This window comes from Anolis carolinensis, chromosome 2 (assembly GCF_035594765.1).
Source record: "Anolis carolinensis isolate JA03-04 chromosome 2, rAnoCar3.1.pri, whole genome shotgun sequence".
Taxonomy (NCBI): Eukaryota; Metazoa; Chordata; class Lepidosauria; order Squamata; family Dactyloidae; genus Anolis; species Anolis carolinensis.
The window spans coordinates 80001790-80020727 of NC_085842.1; the positions used below are offsets into that span (position 1 = coordinate 80001790).

General features: G+C 42.1%; 1 long non-coding RNA gene across 1 annotated transcript; it reads left to right on the forward strand.

Annotated features, from left to right (window-relative positions):
* Positions 1 to 380: 380 nt before the first annotated feature.
* On the forward strand, positions 381 to 18459 carry LOC134296086 (uncharacterized). The gene is made up of 4 exons (XR_010002662.1): positions 381 to 1318; positions 10924 to 11047; positions 17232 to 17304; positions 17924 to 18459. It is a non-coding gene; the product is annotated as an uncharacterized LOC134296086 (long non-coding RNA).
* Positions 18460 to 18938: the final 479 nt, after the last annotated feature.

Consider the following 18938-nt stretch of genomic DNA (forward strand, 5'->3'; position numbering starts at 1 on the left):
GAGAACAAGCCCTACGAGGAGCGGCTTAAAGAACTGGGTATGTTTAGCCTGCAGAAGAGAAGGCTGAGAGGAGACATGATAGCCATGTACAAATATGTGAGGGGAAATCATAGGGAGGCGGGAGCAAGCTTGTTTTCTGCTGCCCTGCAGACTAGGACACGGAACAATGGCTTCAAACTACAGGAAAGGAGATTCCACCTGAACATCGGGATGCACTTCATAACTGTGAGAGCTGTTCGGCAGTGGAACTCTCTCCCCCGGACTGTGGTGGAGGCTCCTTCTTTGGAGGCTTTTAAGCAGAGGATGGATGGCCATCTGTCGGGAGTGCTTTGAATGCGATTTCCTGCTTCTTGCAGGGGGTTGGACTGGATGGCCCGCGAGGTCTCTTCCAACTCTACGATTCTATGATTCTATGACCTGTAATGCAACTTTTTCTTTTCTCCTACTGTCCTTCATTTTCCTCAGCATTATTATCTTTTCAATGAGACATATTATCTCAGGGTGTGCCCAAAGTATGAATGTCTGATTGGTCATTTTGACTTCTAGGTTACTCACACTATTGCCTCAGCCTTATCACATGATATTGCTGGTCTCTGGGGATTGTTGTATTGCTGGGTCACTGAAACATCTTTTACCACCATTTGGAAAATATGTTAATCCTTTTCCTGCAACAATTCAATAACCAGTCAGGGTGTAAATGTCTCACAAAACTTTCTTCTGTGGTCATGGTGTGGGTATGGCCAGGTTGTCTTCCCCTCAAGAATTCCCAAAGTAAACTCTGTCAGAGAAGCCCCAAACCACTTCTGGTTCTCAGATGGGGATGGTGGCTTTTCTAGTATGTTTAAACCCCTCTTAACACATTCTTCTATTTTTTTTTCTTTTTTGGTTTTGTTTGCTTTTATAGCATAATTCCATGATAACCAGTTCCATTGCAAAACAGCAGTTGCTTTTCTCTCTGCAATAGAAAGGACCGTGTCATCTTTCTGTTAAAAGAAATCTTCTGATTAAAAAAATCAGCAGTCACATAGGGCTTTATGATGTCACAATACAGTCATAGTGTCATGACACTCTCATGACATTTTTTGTGTTATTAGGTATACACACACACACACACATATACATGGATGACCTTATCTTGAAGTAAGATGCAGAATATAGGAATTGGTAATGAATGTGGATAAAAAAACATTAATGTGGATTTAAAAACCACACAAGGGATGCTATTAAAGCATGGATGGAGCAAGGATGCGATGGAGAGCACTGCTACCCTTATGACAAAGTCTGGAGCAGACTTCACACAGACCAACTTGGCATAAAGGTGTGATGTGGTAAGAGCAACTTGGTGGGAGGGGGGGTAAACACTGAGTGGAAAATGCAGCAGAAAAACCAGGCAGAAAAACATCTAATAACCAACTTCCAAAGCAGTCTTCTGATTCAAATAACACCTTCAACAGATGGATTATTTTTCTTATAAAGCTTTAAAATATATACCACTGTGCTTCATCCCCTAGAAGGGGATCCTGAATTGGAAGCTCCCCCATGCTTGCTTGCTTTGGTGAGATTAAGAAATATTTTCCAAGTACTCCATTACCCCTTTGTTCTCACTTTTTGGAGGGGTATATTTGTCTCGGTGTCTGTGATCCCAAATTTTAGGCTCAATGTGAAAGAATTTGGTTCCTTTATCACTGTGCTTCTTTATTACAAATGTATAAAGGAGGGAGTGGTTGAGTGTTCAGTACTGCATTTTTCTCCAGCCTAAACTGAACCCTAGCTACTAAAAAGGAAGAAAGAAATCTGAAATAAATTTGGGTTTCGTCCCTGACAATTTTATAACCTACCATCATTCAGCTTTAATAACCTTCTGGCATTGTGTCCCAATGTCATGAGCACATCAAAGACCAAAGAAAGAAGCATAACTTGGTAAACTCCTTCACAAATTCTTTCTTTCAATGGTGAGAAGAAGAAAAAACCCAGAAATGGTCCCCTGAAATAGTGAGGCGAGCTGCAGATGAGGCACACAAGGATGCCACTTATTCATCAGCATTCTGCAGCTCTCTCCCCATTACCCCTGCAATGAATCAGAGCCAGATGAGGCGGCAGGAGCCAGGCGGAGAAGCTTCATGCATAATCTGGACTCTGACGCCAGAGGACACAATGGCATCCCAAAGGGACCACTAGCCTCTGCATTTTGGGCCAGCGGAAAGTTACTGCTCCTTTCACCAGTGGGGTAGTGACAGGCCTACAAGATGGAGGGGGAAGGAGGTTTAGACTGGGCTGGGGGAGCTGCGCTCATTGGATTGTTACATTTGCAGGCTGCCATTTCTCAGCAGCAAGATAATTGCCTTCCAGTGACATCCGAGGTCAGCCGTGACTGGTGACTTAGGGAACATCTCCCTGCTCTCCGCCTGTCATTGCTGCATTTTACAGCTACAAGAATTCAAGGGGTGGGGGTGGGGGAGTCGGGGGTCAGAGAAGAGAAATCCCACAAAGACATTGTTCGTTACCTGATTTTTTTTTGGGGGGGGGGGGGAATACCAAGCCAGACTTACACAATCTCTTTAATTAGGGCTCTACAAGGATTATGATGTTCATTTCTGATGTAGGGCAGAAAACCTCCTAGGGAGAGTGAAGAAATACTGGGTTCATCTCTTTCCCATGCCCATCCGTCTATGTAATCTTTTGCCCAGTCTTATCCCTTTTTAAAACATAATATGCACTTCCCAGGTAGAGCTTAATTTAAGCTTGCATTAGACCTTCTAGCACAAAGCAAATTATAACAAAGCAAGAGTACTTCTGAGCCAGGCCTGTAGCGAGGGGGAGGGGGGGGGGTTTAGGGGTTCAACCCCTCCCCCAATTTTTCAGGTTATAAAAAAACCTGGTTTACTCATGAATTTTAACTGGTTAACCAAATCCCCATGCTAAATCTATGAGACGCAAAACATTAAGAGTCCCTCCAGGCACTATCTCAAGCAGATATTGACAGGTTTGTAGTGGGGGTGGGGGTGCTAGGGGTTCAACCCCCCCCCCCCCCATTTTTTTTTTAAAAAACCCACATTTTTTTCTGGCTACAGCCCTGTTCTGAGCAGGTTGTGTGACCATGATATGGGAACAATAGGAAGCTTCCTTGTACTCTGTCAGGTCTTTGGCCATCTGGCACAGTATTCGGCTCCTCCAAAAGAGAAAAGAAAATAAGTAAGTCTGAAATTTTGTTCCTCTAAAAACCAATTTTTTTAAGATCAACATGTTGTTTTTGTGATCTCAAAATATTCGGTCTGCTGTTGTCAGTCTGGTACTTCCAGCATTCCTTGACGTTATGCTTGATAGAACTGATGGAAGTTTGAATCCAACAACATTTGGTGAGCCCAAAATTCCCCATTCCTGATCTACACTATAACTGTGTCATCTGGGGATGATAGGAACTGTAGTTTGCCAAAATAACTGGAGGTCACCAAGTTAAGGAGTAGCTCCCAATGGCGCAATGATTTAAACCCTTGTGCCAGCAAGACTGCTGACTTGAAGGTAAGCTTGCTGACCTGAAGGTTGCCAGTTCGAATCCAACCCAGGGAGAGTGTGGATGAGCTCCCTTTGTCAGCTCCAGCTCCATGCAGGGACATGAGAAAAGCCTCCCACAAGGATGGTAAAACATCAAAAACATCCAGGTGTTTCCTGGGCAACGTCCTTGCAGATGGCCAATTCTCTCACACCAGAAGCGACTTGCAGTTTCTCAAGTCGCTCCTGACACACACACAAATTCAGGATGAGGAGGGCTGGTCTACACTGCCAAGGTTTTCAGTGTCACTTGGAGACCCCAGAGATTGAATCTGGGGCTCCTCTATGAAGAGCAGTTGTTGTAGTTCTTTTTCATCCTGCTCTTGAGTATCAACAGTTTTGGAGAATGTCTTTCACAGCAGAGAGTGTGCTACCTAGGACTGCACAAGTCCCCGTGCCTCTTTTTAAAAAAGAAAAGCACTAATTCTATGCCAATAACTCTTTTTCTCATTCCTCCCCCAGTATGGATATCATAGGCTTCCAACCTGTCCCTATTTATGAGAGAACAGAATCTATGTTCTAATACCCCAGGAAACACTGTGCACCCTATAACCCTGAATTTTTTTTATTTCAGAAAGATGTTGAAGATGTCTGTATAAATGTCAGTGTGCACATCAATATTCTATAACTCCTCAAGTCTGTGTTCAGTCTCTAGTTAAACAGTTGAGTGGGAGATGGATAACTCTTGGCTTTAGTTTACATACATGTCACAGCATATCCGTATAGCTGCATACCCACTCACCCCACCCCAGTTTAACACATAGCAAGTGGAAAAGAGCTTTCAGAAATGTGTGAACTGGGGCATCTCTGACAATGACTCTTGGGGTGAAAACAGGGGTGTTCCATAAACACAGAAGTGTCCCAGTTTTCGTCTTAAAAGTGTTGGAAAGAAGTGCTAAAAAAATTGTTGTTGGGATTCATCTCGCAGCTGTGCTGCCCTGCATCGAATGAGATACAACTGGAGCTTATTGTTTGCTTCATCCCCATGCCCTGGAAACCAGTCCACTTCCAGCTTAGAGTTCAGCCTGAGAAACTTTAGCCATTCTTCTATAGTAGTAATAATAGTTTTGTTCTGAGATGTGACACGTTCATCCCCAGAAATATTTGTTCGCTTCTGCCACCTCCGACGCCTCCTCCTCCTTTTGGTCATTCTCATGGCTGCACTGCAATCAATATACCCCTGACAGCATCTTGACTGTAGCAACGCTTCTATCATCATTAAAAGATAGCTGTGCATCCTGGCTGGATCATCCATACTTGCCCTATCACTGTTTCTGACCTCAGAAGACCACCTCCTTCTCTCCTCGGGGTACAGCTAGTTCATAGCTCAGTTGGAATCGATACTCTCTCTTGTTTGTGATCACTGCAAAGTCTCCCTGGGGCAGTGGTGGAGGTTTGTTTGTGTGTGTTTGTGCGTGCGCGTGTGTGTGTGCACGCGCATGCAGCGGGATGGTAGATTACTTCATAATGGTCAGGAAAATTTTCTTTTTCTGGGTCTTCCCTCCCCCAACCATTCCTTTAATTTTAAACAACGAGGCATCTGAACCTTAACAAATCATGATCAACATGCACACACTGCTCCCTTCCCACATTAAGTTGCTGCTGCTGTCAATGTAGTTGTTCTTACTGTTCCTTTTCATTTTTCTTGGTTGTGATTAGGAATAGGAATGTATTAGTACAAGCATACTCAATTCACTGGAAGAGATTCAACCCCTCAACATGCTGTCTGAATGTTAAAAAGCATTAAAGACCTATCTCTTCTGACAGATCTACCTAGCTGATTCTATGAGCTCCATATTGACATTTCAGAGTTTATGTTTGGATGATTTTACTGTGTAACTGTTTGTGTTTTAAGCTTATGTTTATGAGTTTTTAATCTAAGGGTACATCTACACATAGAATGAATGCAGTTTGGTAAAGCACCAGCATTCTTGGGCAGAGAAGGCTAAAGACCATGTGAAGCCACAGCTTCCACAATTCCATAGCATAGAGCCATGGCAGTTAAAGTGGGCTCAAATTACATTAATTCTACAGTACTGAATATTCCTATGTGTTTTCATAGAATCATAGAATAATAGAGTTGGAAGAGATCTCATGGGCCATCCAGTCCAACCCCCTGCAAATAAGCAGGAAATCACATTCAAAGCACCCCTAACAGATGGCCATCCAGCCTCTGCTTAAAAGCCTCCAAAGAAGGAGCCTCCACCACTGTCCGGAGCAGAGAGTTCCACTGCCAAACAGCTCTCACGGTGAGGAAGTTCTTCCTGATGTTCAGGTGGAACATCATAAATTATTTTATGTGTTTTAGTTATATTTCAAATACTTGGAGCATTTTGGGAAAGTTGGGTAGGAAATACATGCATTATTGTTGATTATCATTATCTATTTATATATATAATGGTTATGAAATTTTGGCCTAGGACAAAACAACACCAACACCACCAGACAACGCCACAGCAACGCGTGGCCGGGCACAGCTAGTCATTATTATTATTTACGTTATCATCACCAATGCCTCTGACAAGAAAGCCTTTATTTACAAAGTCTTTCTTCAGCTCTATTTAGTTGGGAGAATTTTGTTTTTTAGTATTTTAGCAGTATCAGTACTAAGAGCATGGTGAAGGAGAGATGAAGAAATAATACCTAAGAGCACATCCATCTTAGAATCATAGAATAGTAGAGTTGGAAGAGACCTCATGGGCCATCCAGTCCAACCCCCTGCCAAGAAGCAGGAAATCTTGTTAACTTAGGGCATATTAGGGCAATTTAACCAAATGCTGGCAAGAATTCACTGCATCACATTTACATGACACACAGAGCCACCTCTCCCTCAATGTGAGGAAGAGCCCCTTAACGCTGTTGAGCTCCACATTAGGCAAAGTCAGGAAATGCTCCAGAGCTTCCCCGAAGCTCTAGAGCAGCCTCTGCAGTTCAGGGTAGTCTGAACAGCTGGACTGTTTCTGAATTAGAATTGGTTCTGCTGTTCACATGGGTCAGTACCACCATCCCAGTTTCTCCATGACCAGCAGCATGGAGAAAATGGGGTGGTACTTATCTTTTCCATTGTTTATTGTTGGAGCTGCATAGAGTTTGGGACCGTGACTTGGTGCCCTGTAAGCAAAGAAAAGCCACGATTCAAAACTCTCTGCAGCTCCGAGTTCACTACTATGGCAATGAACACTGGACAAGGTGTGCATCTACACTATAGGATTAATGCAGTTGGACATCACCTTACATGTCATGGCAAAATTGCTAACGAGTCCTGGGATTTGTAGTTTGGTGAAGCATCAACACCCTTTGGCAGAGACCTGTAAAACTACTCCCATGATTCCATAGCATTGAGCAGTGGCAATTAAAGTGAGGTGAAACTGCATTAATTCTATAGCAGATGTACCCAAGGTAAGGGTGGTTGTCCAGTGAGGAATCTGCTCCCATTGTTGATGCAGTTTGGGATCAAAGTTGTGAACACCAAGGCAAAATCCAGGCAGAGCTTCACACCGTCCCTGGATTTTACTGTCCATGTAGATGAACCCTCAGCTATACCTTGAAAGTAAGATTTACTAAGTATAATTTATGTCTGAATAAGTTCAAATCTCTCACCCAGAGATGTAAAATTCATGGAAGTATTGAGGTAATATGAGATAGAAAGTAGGGGTTTTTTTGTTTTGTTTTTAAGGAAGAAAATTACCACCCTTTTCAGACTGAACGTCACTTTGTTACTTTAGGAACATAAAATGTCTTATGTAAAATTTGGTGTAGCGTAAAATTATCGTATTGGGTATCTTGAAAGTGCAATTTATTCAGAAAATAATTGTAAGTTGAACTTGCTTTTTCTCATTTTATGTTTTCGTATAAATTGAAACTATAAGAAACTGTATGAACACTCTTAAGCAAAAAAAAAAAATTCAAATAACCTTAAACTCTCCAGTAGGAACAGAAGCAACCATCAACATCCATAAAGGATGTAAAGTGCACCTCCCGTTTTGAAAAGTTTTTTTAAAAAATTATCTGAATATTTCTTTAGCATTTGTGCTGCATGCACAATTCCTTGTTTGTCTGCATGACAAGTCAATTCAAAACAAACAACCCCTACCCCAAACCAGCAAATCTAAGGCATGCTTGATTATAAGGTGCACCCCCTTTTTGGAACTTTTAAAATGGGAAAAAGGGTGCCTCAGAATTGGTGGAATATGGTAATAATTTAGATATACGTGACTGCTTTTCTGGCTACCTAATGTAGGGAGACTCCTTCTTTTTCTTCTTGCAACAAGAACCAGTACCATTTTTGTGCCCATAAGGTACATCTGTTTATTTCTATTCTGGAAACTTGGACTGACAGCTGATGGTGTCAGAACTACCACTGATCTACAAATCATCACTTTGACTAGCAATGCTGTGCATGTTGTTACATGAAAGTCTACTTGCTACCTAGTTTTTAGAAACAGTGTAGAAACATCGCCTCTTAAACATTTATCATTTTAAAAAGAAACATCACATACTCCATTTGCTTCTATTTGTCTAGAAAATGAAGTGTTTTTGGAAAATTTTGAGACCATCAACTCTGCCCCCCCCCCCAGATGTTTCCATATATCTTCATGTTTCTACCCCAATCCCCACTGATAACCAGTCAGATAAAAAGAAAAACTAGCCAGCACTGTATGGCTCTTCTGCATTTGGCAGGCATTTACTATGCCAAAAACAGTGGAGAAAACATTTCAAGATAAAAAGAGCCTTGTTGCAGCTTTCATGGAGTCCACTCCATTTCCTCAGATGGCGTGCAAGCTGAAGTCCATGAAAGGTTATGTAAAAGAAAACATGCCAGCTTTTATCATGCCACAAAGGTGCTCTCTTGTTATTGCTGCAACAACTCTCCTTCAAACAAGAATGTTCAGAAAAAGAAGCTAAGCAGCCTTACTTATTAATTTCAACCCATCCAGCTGTCCTTAAAGTGAGTGAAAAAGTAGCAATCTTAATTATTCTTAGTGTACAAAAACTGTATTTCTGAGGCTATGGGAGTCCAAAATGAACCCTCTGTATTGAAGGTGCCTGGTAATACCAATCCATGATAGAAGTCTAGCATGGGATGAACTGAGATGGGATGGGATTAAAGAGAAAGAAAGAAAAAGGCATCTCAAAGATATATAGTGAATGAGTTCCAAGGCCTTAAAAAGTCCTGTGGATTTTTATCACAACCTCATTAGATGGCCGGTGGCTGGCAGAAGCAGCACTCCAGTTCATAGAGGGGAATGGGGAATCCGGCTCCCCACACCCTGCATTGCCCGGATCCAAGTGAGGGCGATCACATGGAGGGAAGCAGGAGCATGTGTGGTGCATGTGTCTTCCCCCCATAGCCCTCCCGTGTTGCCCTACGGGCGGCATATGCCAACTCCGTCCTCCTCACCCACGGAGCTGGCACAGCGTCATGTGATGGGAGCTGGCCAGCTCTGTGGGTGACCTGGGCTCAAATTGGCACATGCTGTCGATTTTAGCCCTTTGTGATGAGGTGGTTATTAGTATGGTCTGATTCTGCAAGGTTAGGTTAGGTTTTTGTTTTTTTGAGGAAGAGTTCCTGTTGACCTTCCTTTCCCCCTCACAGTCTTTACAGAAAGCATTCACTGTACAGGATGAATTGCAAAAGGAAAAAAGGAGAGAACAAAGAAGTGTTCTCATATTTCCATGAGTTTTTACCCCTGAATGACTCTGTTCCTCCTAATTCTTCCATCACCTTGATTCACAATCCAGTCCTTGTCCCATAACCCCAGTTTTATTTACAGGATTCCACTGGGAAACAATATCCCTCTGCAAGCTGGCTGATGCAGCAGTTCAATGACCTTCTCCTTTCACTGAAGTAACAAAACCCAGAAGCTCATTCCTCTATGAACAGATGGTCTTACCTCAAACATCCTTCCTTCCATGCTAATAGCATTAGGCACTTTTTCAGGTATTAAAAGTCAATATGAACTGAGCAACATAAAATTCCTTGTGCAAACATGATTATGGAGCAAATTAACACAGTTATTGAGTGGTTTTTGGCATGGGAACCAATTTTGTTTGTTCTCTGACCCAAGTTGAAACCACAGCTTACTGTATCGCTTTCCTGGATCCATTCCATTTCAAAAAATTACTCAAGTTCTGGCATGAAGTGCAGTTCTGACACATGTCCGAACACTGACAAAGCCAATTGCCATGATTGATAATGTTAGAAATGTCAGGGAAAAGACTGTGGAAAGTGATTGTGTGGATTGATCCTGTCTGTATTTCACATGCCAGATGTGAGCACCATTTAATCTAATCCAGGGCAGCAGATTTAGGCCCAAAGATCAAGACTGGATGCTTCCTCACTTGAGTCCATGAGCACATCTAAGGCAAATGAAAGGTAAAAATTAAAATGGAGGTTCCACATAAGCAGTAAGTATATCACACCATTTTCATGTAATTCAAACTTTTCTAGTCAGGAAACATTTACTGCCAACCCCTCCCTCTTCATACAGTCATTACCATTTCAACAAACTGCCATTTAGAACCAGTAAGACTCTGGCTTGTATGACAGATTGCCTAGATATTCAATACAAGGTTTCTCAGGGGATTGGCAGGGCTTTATTTACCAATAGGCAATCTAATGTAGGATTACCATGTCAGGAATATACTTGGCCCCGAGATTTCAGGAGTATGTCTTTCAGATTTTAAAAAATCTAAATTACAAAATAAGTAAAAATGTTTCCTCACACTGTTTAAGCCTGTGTTCTCACCTTAAGGTTATTTCCTCTGACCAGGAGGACTGGTGGAAAGGGAGCAGGGCCTGAAATCTGGGAACCCTACTTGTAAGGCTTTGTAAGAAAAAGCTTTGCAAGGGGAAAAAATAAGCTATGCACACAAAGGCAGTCAAGCCAATACTCCTTAACAAACAATAATAAAATTGAGGGGAAGCTTTTGCTGATGCATAGCTTTTCCAGAACATTGGAGTTAAACAACTTCTTATATGCCTTGCAATGGAGGAAACATCCAATCCAGAATCTGATATCTTAGTCCAGTTTACATAGCAATCCTCTGTGTTGAGCTGTAGAATAGTTGGAGGACTCCATTTGGAAAACAGTTCTGGGACTTTAGTTCATTGAGGTGGCAAATCAGGAATGGTCTCTATAATACGACACAACATCCACTAGCAGTATGGCACCTCCCTGCTATGAAGCTGTTCCTGGCTATTGATGGGCAAGTCCATCCAGAGCTCCTGATTGTACCATGGTCCCAGGACTTACCTGGTGAGATTAGGACAAGGCACTTCTGCAATGGCATACTGGGCGTGGAATTGTTCTCTCACTAAAAAAAGGATTGAAAACTTTGTGTAATTGTGTGGGTTATTTTTATTTTAAAAAGGTGGGGAAGCAGCATAGTGCAAGGGAGCAACTCCGCAACCCTCCTGGAAGTGCAGCCCTGAAAGGCCAAGGCATTGCAGTCACACAATACTAGCAGTGGTGCAAAGAGGAGGGGCACAATCCCGGTAAGTAGCCACTATCTCAGGTCATGGGGATGTCATTGGATAGTGGCTTCATGTAGTAAAATTCCTAGAGACCCAGCCACTGAGTTGGGTCTGAGGAAAGAACTAATCTGAAATCAGGATCTAAGGAAAAGCACAAGGCAATAAATGTCAGAGTATACAGAAGAGCATGTGTCATTCTTTTAGATGGCATCGTCTTGCTTTGGAAGCAAGTCAGCTCTCTGGACATTCTTTTCAATACTACACCGTCAAAACAGAAGCACAGAAAGTGACCCGTTGAGATTTGCCCTAAATAGCCCCCAGACTTGGCTTTCCGCCACTGCCTTAACATTATGATGATCTCTTTCTCTAGCAGAGGTATGCAAGAAAGAGCCATAAGGAAGACGCTGTGGGGTGGATTTACAGAGAGCCCACCATTAAATAGCACTCAGCTGATTAATTACTTCAGACCAGCGGGAGAGCTCAGTGACTGATCATACCGCTATTATCCACCATCATTCTTCACTGATCAAAGGCAGGCCTTTCTTTTCTTCATTCTTCTGTTAGACCCAAATAATGAGATTTAGCCAGAGTGAAAGGGCCCAAGCCGCATTCCTGAGCTTTCTGGGGTGATATAATGCTAAGAAGGAGTGAAGCTGCCTGGAACTGAGTGCCAACTGGTACCAAGGAAACACCTGTCAGTGGTAATACCAAGCTTTTTGTTGCATCTGGATTTACCTCTCTGCAGCATCAGCACAGGGTGCACACTAAATCAGGGGCTATTGGGAGCAACTGAGTTGTGAGCGAAGGGCAGAGTAAAGGGCAACTGTAACTGCACTGAGTTGGACTGGGATGAAGTTTTCCTTTCCTTTCATTGCATTCACGGAGGACGTGCGAGTTTCTGAAAAGCCCCACAAATATGCTGAGCTAGCGTGTTTCCCAGCACAGCTGGCAGTTGACATCTGCAGAAGGCTACAGGAAATGATGGATGAATGCTAAGAAAGGATATGCCACTGGGAACCAGTTGAAACACAGGAGTGCAATGTTCCACCATCATAAAGAAGGAACAGCTACCAAAGGCTTTTCTCTCTTTCTGGCATCTCTGCAGCATCCAGATAGCAATAAAAGGGTTTTCTTGGTTGAACTGCTGTTGGGCAGGACTCAGCAGTCAGCACATGCAGATGTTTAAATTCCCATTTTCATTTTTTTTAAATGACCTAACCCTGTGTAAAACAGTTCCTTTAATTTGTAATGGAATTGCCCTTCATATTACTCTAACCCTGTGCAGTGCACCTCTCAGGTGAAATGACTACAGTTCATTTTTTCCTGGCTCTGATAAACTGCAGTAGAAGGCATGGCTCTAGAAAATGGGGAAGTGTTTTGAGCTGAATGTGTAGAGAAAAGGGGTTAGAAATTGCAAAGAAGAGCTTCTAGAAAGTTCTGAGGGGAGGAAAAAAGGAGAGGTTCTGAGGAGGCTGGCAAAAGATCAGAGTCCCTTTCACACTGCACAGCTATATAACTTAGTTGTTGTATTTAGCAGAGGTATGCAAGAAAGAGCCATAAGGAAGACGCTGTGGGGTGGATTTACAGAGAGCCCACCATTAAATAGCACTCTGACTTACAGCCACTCTGACGTGAACCTGTCACAGAGTTTTCTGGGACTGAGAGTGTGACTTGCTTAGGGTTATCCAGTGGGTTTTCATGGCTGAATGGGCATTTGAACCCTGTTTTCCACAGCCATAGTCCAACATTCAAACCTCCCATGATTTTTACTTTAACTGCCATGATTCTACACTGTAGAAATCAGATTTGCACTTTAGGGAAGGATATTCTCAGCCAGTTTGCTCTAGTGCTTCTGATGAAACTAAAACAAAAACAGGGTTCCATAGGATGCAACCATGACAGCTAAAGAGGACTATAGTATTATATTTTTTTAGACAAATAGCATCCTGTTCAGAAAACATGGGGTTGATTCAGGGTGCTTCCAGGCAGTGCCAAAATCCACATATTAGAACTGAGTCAAAAAAAAAATCCTGGGACCTGACAGCAGGTTCACACACAGACCTGTCAGTCCTGGGATACGGTCCCCCGTCATCCTCACAGCCTTCCTCTGTAGCGGATCAAGATGGAGGGCAGACGGGGGACATCCGGAGGAAGTTTATTATTATTCCCTCCTGGGACCGTATATGCACACATGCAAATATCATAATATAAACACAAGCAGATTCACATGTGCACATATGAGGTCTAGCACATAATGGAGGGAATTAAAAAAAACAAACTTCTGTTAGATCTTTCTATTCCCCCAATTCTTAATTCAACCTTTATTTAAGATTATAAATGGTAAAACAGAGTTTCAGAGAGTTCTAATTGTTTGCCATTTGTGCTTCCTTTGAACCACCTGTGTGTCAGCTGATCTGCTGTTTTGGGCTTTTAAAAAGCGCACATCTCTAGAGCAATCTACACGGGGGGCGGGGAGAGAAAATATGTGTTTTGTATGAGTGCATGGATACACAGTCATGCAACGGTGCCCTTTTTCAGGCTGAATCAGGCTATAAGCACACCTCTTAACAAGTGCTTTTTAGCTCTTACCCTGATCCTTTTTGCACTTTGGCTAAATGTTTAGCCACCCACCCCTTTTTAACCTGGTTACTTCCAGGTTTTAAAGCATGTGTAGAAGGGCCCTCACATTACAAAATGTTAGCAGTATATTCAGCTTTAAATGCCATGATAACATCCTCTAGGATCCCGAGTTTTGTACTTTGGTGAAACACCAGGGCACTCTAGCTGAGAATTCTAATTTATTGTTATAGTTGTATGCCTTCAAGTCATTTCCAATTTATTGTGATTCTAAATGGGAAATCTACTACCATGGGTTTCTTGGCAAGGGTAGTTCAGAGGTGGGTTATCTATGCCTTCCTTTGAGGCTGAGAGAGTATGACTTGCTCAAGGTCACCCTGTGGCTGCGTGAGGATTCACACCTTGGTCTTGAGTCATAGTCCAGCACTGCATCCCAAGTACTTCTTCCAAAACTGCATATCCCAGCATTCCATGAGATGTTACCTTGGTAGTTAAAGTGGAATATATAACTATAATTAGGTAGTGTGAATGGGCTCCAGATTTTGAATCCTGTACAGGAATAGAAATCCTCTAAGTAACTTTGGACAAATCATACTTTCTCAGTAAAAGAAAGGCAACAACAGTCCCTTTCTGAACAAATCTCACCAATAAACTCAATGAAAATGTTGCTATAACTTGGAGTTGACTTGAGGGCACATAACAACAGAGAAATGTGAAAGGGCTCCAGGAAGGAGAGAAGCAATATTCAGTAGTTGGATTTACCAGGCGGCAACTGCTCTGCAATGAAAGGTTTCTGTCTGAAGCTCATAATTATCCCCAAGTTCCAGAACTACACAGCTAGAGGCAGCTTTTCAGTAATAAGCTTGTATAGGATCATTAATGGAATTCAGTCCTTTCATTTTATTGTTTAGAGACATACTCAATATTCTTCGTCTATTTGAATGCTTGCTTTCCCCCTCTTCCTTTTAAATTCCTAATTTTTGTTTGTCATATCTCGGTTAAGTTTCTGACTGCACATTCCCCTACCCCCCTTCCAAGGAAGAGAGGTCCTGATAGCTGGGAAGCACCGAGAGGCAGCATTTTTCTGCAATGCCACAGTGATGGCAAATCCACTCTGGGCTATAGTCTGAACTTTAAAAAGAGGTATCAAAGGTGCTGAATCTATAGGAGTAGGCTTCAACACCTGAAAAAGGTTGTTTAATGTTTGAACTAGAACCACAGGAGAAGAGTAAAACTTGAAACAGATCCAACTGACTACTGTTACAGAGAACCAATGTGATGTAGAGGTTTGAATGTTTGACTATGACTTGGAAGACTAGGATTTGAATCCCTATTCAGTCATGAAAACCCACTGGGTGACATTGGACAGGTCAAACTCTCTCACCTTAGAGGAAGGCAAATACAACCCCCTCTGAACAAATCTTGTCAAGGAAACCCTGCCACAGTGTTACTTTAGGAGATCTCAATAAGTTAGAAACAACTTGAAGGCACACAGCAATAACAACTGATATGGAAGCCAACACTGAAATGTCTTTGGGCAGTAGGAGATGGCCCAATAAAGATTAAAAGGCCAGTTGAGTGGTTAAGCTGTCCCACCATTCGATAATAACTGCCAGAGTCCTGCTAATTCAATTGACGTGAAAAAAAACTCTGTATTGGAACCACCTGATAGCATTAAGGGGACTTAAGATTATGCCCTTCTGGAAAAGGATGTGCGGTTGGCTATTGCAATCTCACTAAGATATGTGTGATGTGTGTGGTGTTAATGAAGTCACTGTAGTGTTAATGCAAACCAGGAAAATGTGGTGACAAACAGGTTTTTTTTTACAGTAGACAATCCTTTGGTGATGGCCTCTCAATGCTGATTTTTAACTAAATACTTATTTTAAATGTGCTTGGGTTTCTTACAGAATTATTTGCAAATCTCAGTCAAGCTACTAGATGTCAGCTAATGAAATGTTGTCTTTTCTGGAATGGGATTAAGTGGCAGGAGTGGGGGGGGGGGAATTACACAAAATATTTCACAAAGGAATATAGGAGTCTATCTTATACTGAATTAGAGCCATCTAACCCAGTCATAGTTGTACAGGAATTCAGATAGAACTCTTTCCTAGCTCCGGTATTCTTTAGTGATTTTCTGTCCAAAGAAACCAACTCTGACTCTATTACGTATCCAAAATCAAACAAGACAGAGTGTGTTCAGGGCGGAATAGTAGTGTTATAGGAAATTCAAGCCATTTTCATGGATGCTGTTACCTTCTTAGACCCTTGAGTCTGACACTTGGCACTTTTCACCTTAAAGGTGGCTGATGGTATGCATTATCCATGTCTGTGACATGAAAGCAATCCTTCTGGGTGATGTTGAAGGGAAGAAAGGAATGTGTCATGGCACAGGCACAGAGCAGGTGGCTCAAGAAGATATCTCACCCCCTCCCCATCCCAGTCCATGCCTCCCTAAATATTAGATCACCTTACATTCAACTCTCCCCGGAGCGTGGATGCTGACAGGATCGTTACAGTCTCTAGCCGGGGTCCTTCTCCTCAATCCCCCTTCCCCCGCTTTCTTCTGCTTTTGCATAATGGATCAGCTGTGAGTAATGGGAAATGGCAGGGCAGCTGAGCTGGCTGGCAGGCTCTTAATGAAGAATATGGAAATCTCATCAGTCCAATCAGGCCAGCAAATGAAACTGCTTCCCCCTCACCCCACCACCACCACCACCGATGTGAGCAGAAGGCTAAAGACATGTGCATCCCTGTTCAGTATCTCTCCCCGGGGTGATTTCTGCTTTTCGTGTTGACAATTGAGCTGTGAACTTCATTTCTGGAGCAAGCACAGCCTTTGCCCCCACTTTTTGAACTTCCTCACAGTGATTCTTTGGCAATTAGGACAGACTGACAGTATCTTCTGCTCCGTTGGGGCGATTGCTGCCCACATTCCAACCCCACTCTTTTTCTTTGACACAATACTTTGACATATGGACCAGGAAGGAAGCCAAAATACCCTTACAATGATACAATTGTTTTGTTTTGTTTTGTTTCGTTTTGGCCTTTTACATATCCACCAACTGTTCAGATTTGGCAGGGACAATCTCAGTTAATCCTGTTATTCCACTTTTTCAGATTATTTTAAAAAGTCCCAGTTTCTTTTTCCGCTTCCCACTTCTCTCCTTATCTCTTCAGTTTGTGCAAACTGCATTCAAAGTGCACTCACTTAACTCAATGAGAGGAAAGGGAAAGAGGGGAGAGGGAAATCTTGCCTTTTCCAGAGGCCCAAGCAAAAGCAAACTACTGCAGCCTCTCCTGGATTGTGTGTCCTTCCTCACGCAAACTTTAACTATCTTGAGCACACTCTGATGTCCCTTGGCCATATATGTATCTGCTCTTCTGCACTACTATTAAAGATACAAGGACCCATGTCAGTCTTTACTTTGCCAGCCTTAGGAGAGAGACAGAGCTAGAGGGAAATGGACTGTTAGAAACTGATAGAAAACTTGTTTAAATAAAGTTAATTGGTTTTTTTACATAACTTTTGCATTATTCTTGGTAGTATCTAAAACCATATGAAACAGTATGGATGCCATTTTCCTCTTGATTGTTTCTCTGTTTCTAATTATTTCATTTTACTAAGATCAACAGGAGGGAAGATCTGCATTTCGGAGTACTGCTGGCATGGCTAAAGATTCAGTCCTGAAGTTTAGAAGGTAGGGCCTGACTTTACTAGTTTCAGATCCACTAGATCCAAGATCTTTTTCCCATTGCCAGTAAACCTTGTTCAGCCCTACTGTCTCTCTGTGTGTATGTATCCTGTCTCTTTAAGAGGTAAGACCAAGAGGCCTGTGTGCTTTGATTTCTGTTTGAAGCACAAGCTAAGAGGAACAGCTGGGATGTGCATTATCTCCTCGGAAAAGCCAGGATAATCTTGGAACTATTGACATATGTTGGATCAATGCTTAGATCCTATAATAGGTTGGATGAGAGCCAATATGTTGAAGCGGAAACACAGTAAGATAGAGACTTTCAGAGCCCTTGTGTCTCGTTTTGTCATGTGCTCTGCTCTGGATGGGATTACACTCCTCTTGGAAGGAGAAGGATGGAGCTGAGTTTGCCTCCAGCTCTCTTCATGCTGACCCAGGTTGACTCCATGGCTGGCCTCAACTGACCAACTAGCCATTGCTTTTGTGGGGTGAGAGCACATAGTTAGAGTTGCTCATACCGTGGTAACGTCTCAATTAGACTACTGCAATAGACTCTATTGTAATGATTAATTGTTTTATTTATTTACTTACTAACTTCATTACTACTCCATCTTTCTCCCCACAGGCACTCAAAGCAGCTAACAACAACATGACATATTATGATTTAAGAAGAAGGCAAATACAAAAATCAAAACATTTGTGTCATAGATACAAAAGTTAAAATATACTTAAAATACAATTAAAATTACATTTAAAAGTTAAACACCCTGTGGCACCCTAGCTGTTGAGTAGACTCCAACACTCATTTCATTTTGATGTGAAACAAAAGCATGGCTTAAAAAAAAGCCTTGGGGAACCAATTGATTTTATCTGGTTCTACCCTGTACATGGTTTTAAATTGTTTTAACTGGTTTTAAATTGACTTGTGTTAACCTGTTAAATTGTTTAACATGCTTTTAGCCTCTTTAAATCATTTTTACTCTTTTTAAGTTGTTTTAAATTGATTGAATTGATTTTATTCTACATTACCCTGAGGCACCATGATATGGATGGAATAGGAATACTTTAGAAGTTATTAATAAAATAATATTTGGTTACATTTTTTATTTTACATTGCATTGCTTCATGTTAAAGGTGTTTTGAAATATATAATGTTATCTGTGTACAGAGCAGTTTCCTCATATTTAATGCTATTGTTGATGGTAACATCAGTAGATTTACAACCAGTACCCTGGTTGTAGGAGCCCCCGATGGTGCAGCGGGCTAAACTACTGAACTAGCTGACCAAAAGGTCAGTGGTTCGGATCCGGGGAGTGGGGTGAGCTTCCGCTGTTAGCCCCAGCTTCTACCAACCTAGCAGTTCAAAAAAAAAGGTAAATGTGAGTAGATCAATAGGTCCTGCTCCAGTGGGAAGGTCATGCAGTCATGGGAGCCATATGACCTTGGAGGCGTCTACAGACAACACCGGCTCTTCAGCTTAGAAATGGAGATGAGCACCACATCCTAGAGTTGGACATGGCTAGACTTAATGTCAAGGGGAAACCTTTACCTTTACACCTAGTTGTATGGTTTGCACAATTAAGACTGCAATCCTATGCATACCTACCTAACAGTAAGTAGCACTCTATTCAGTAGCACAT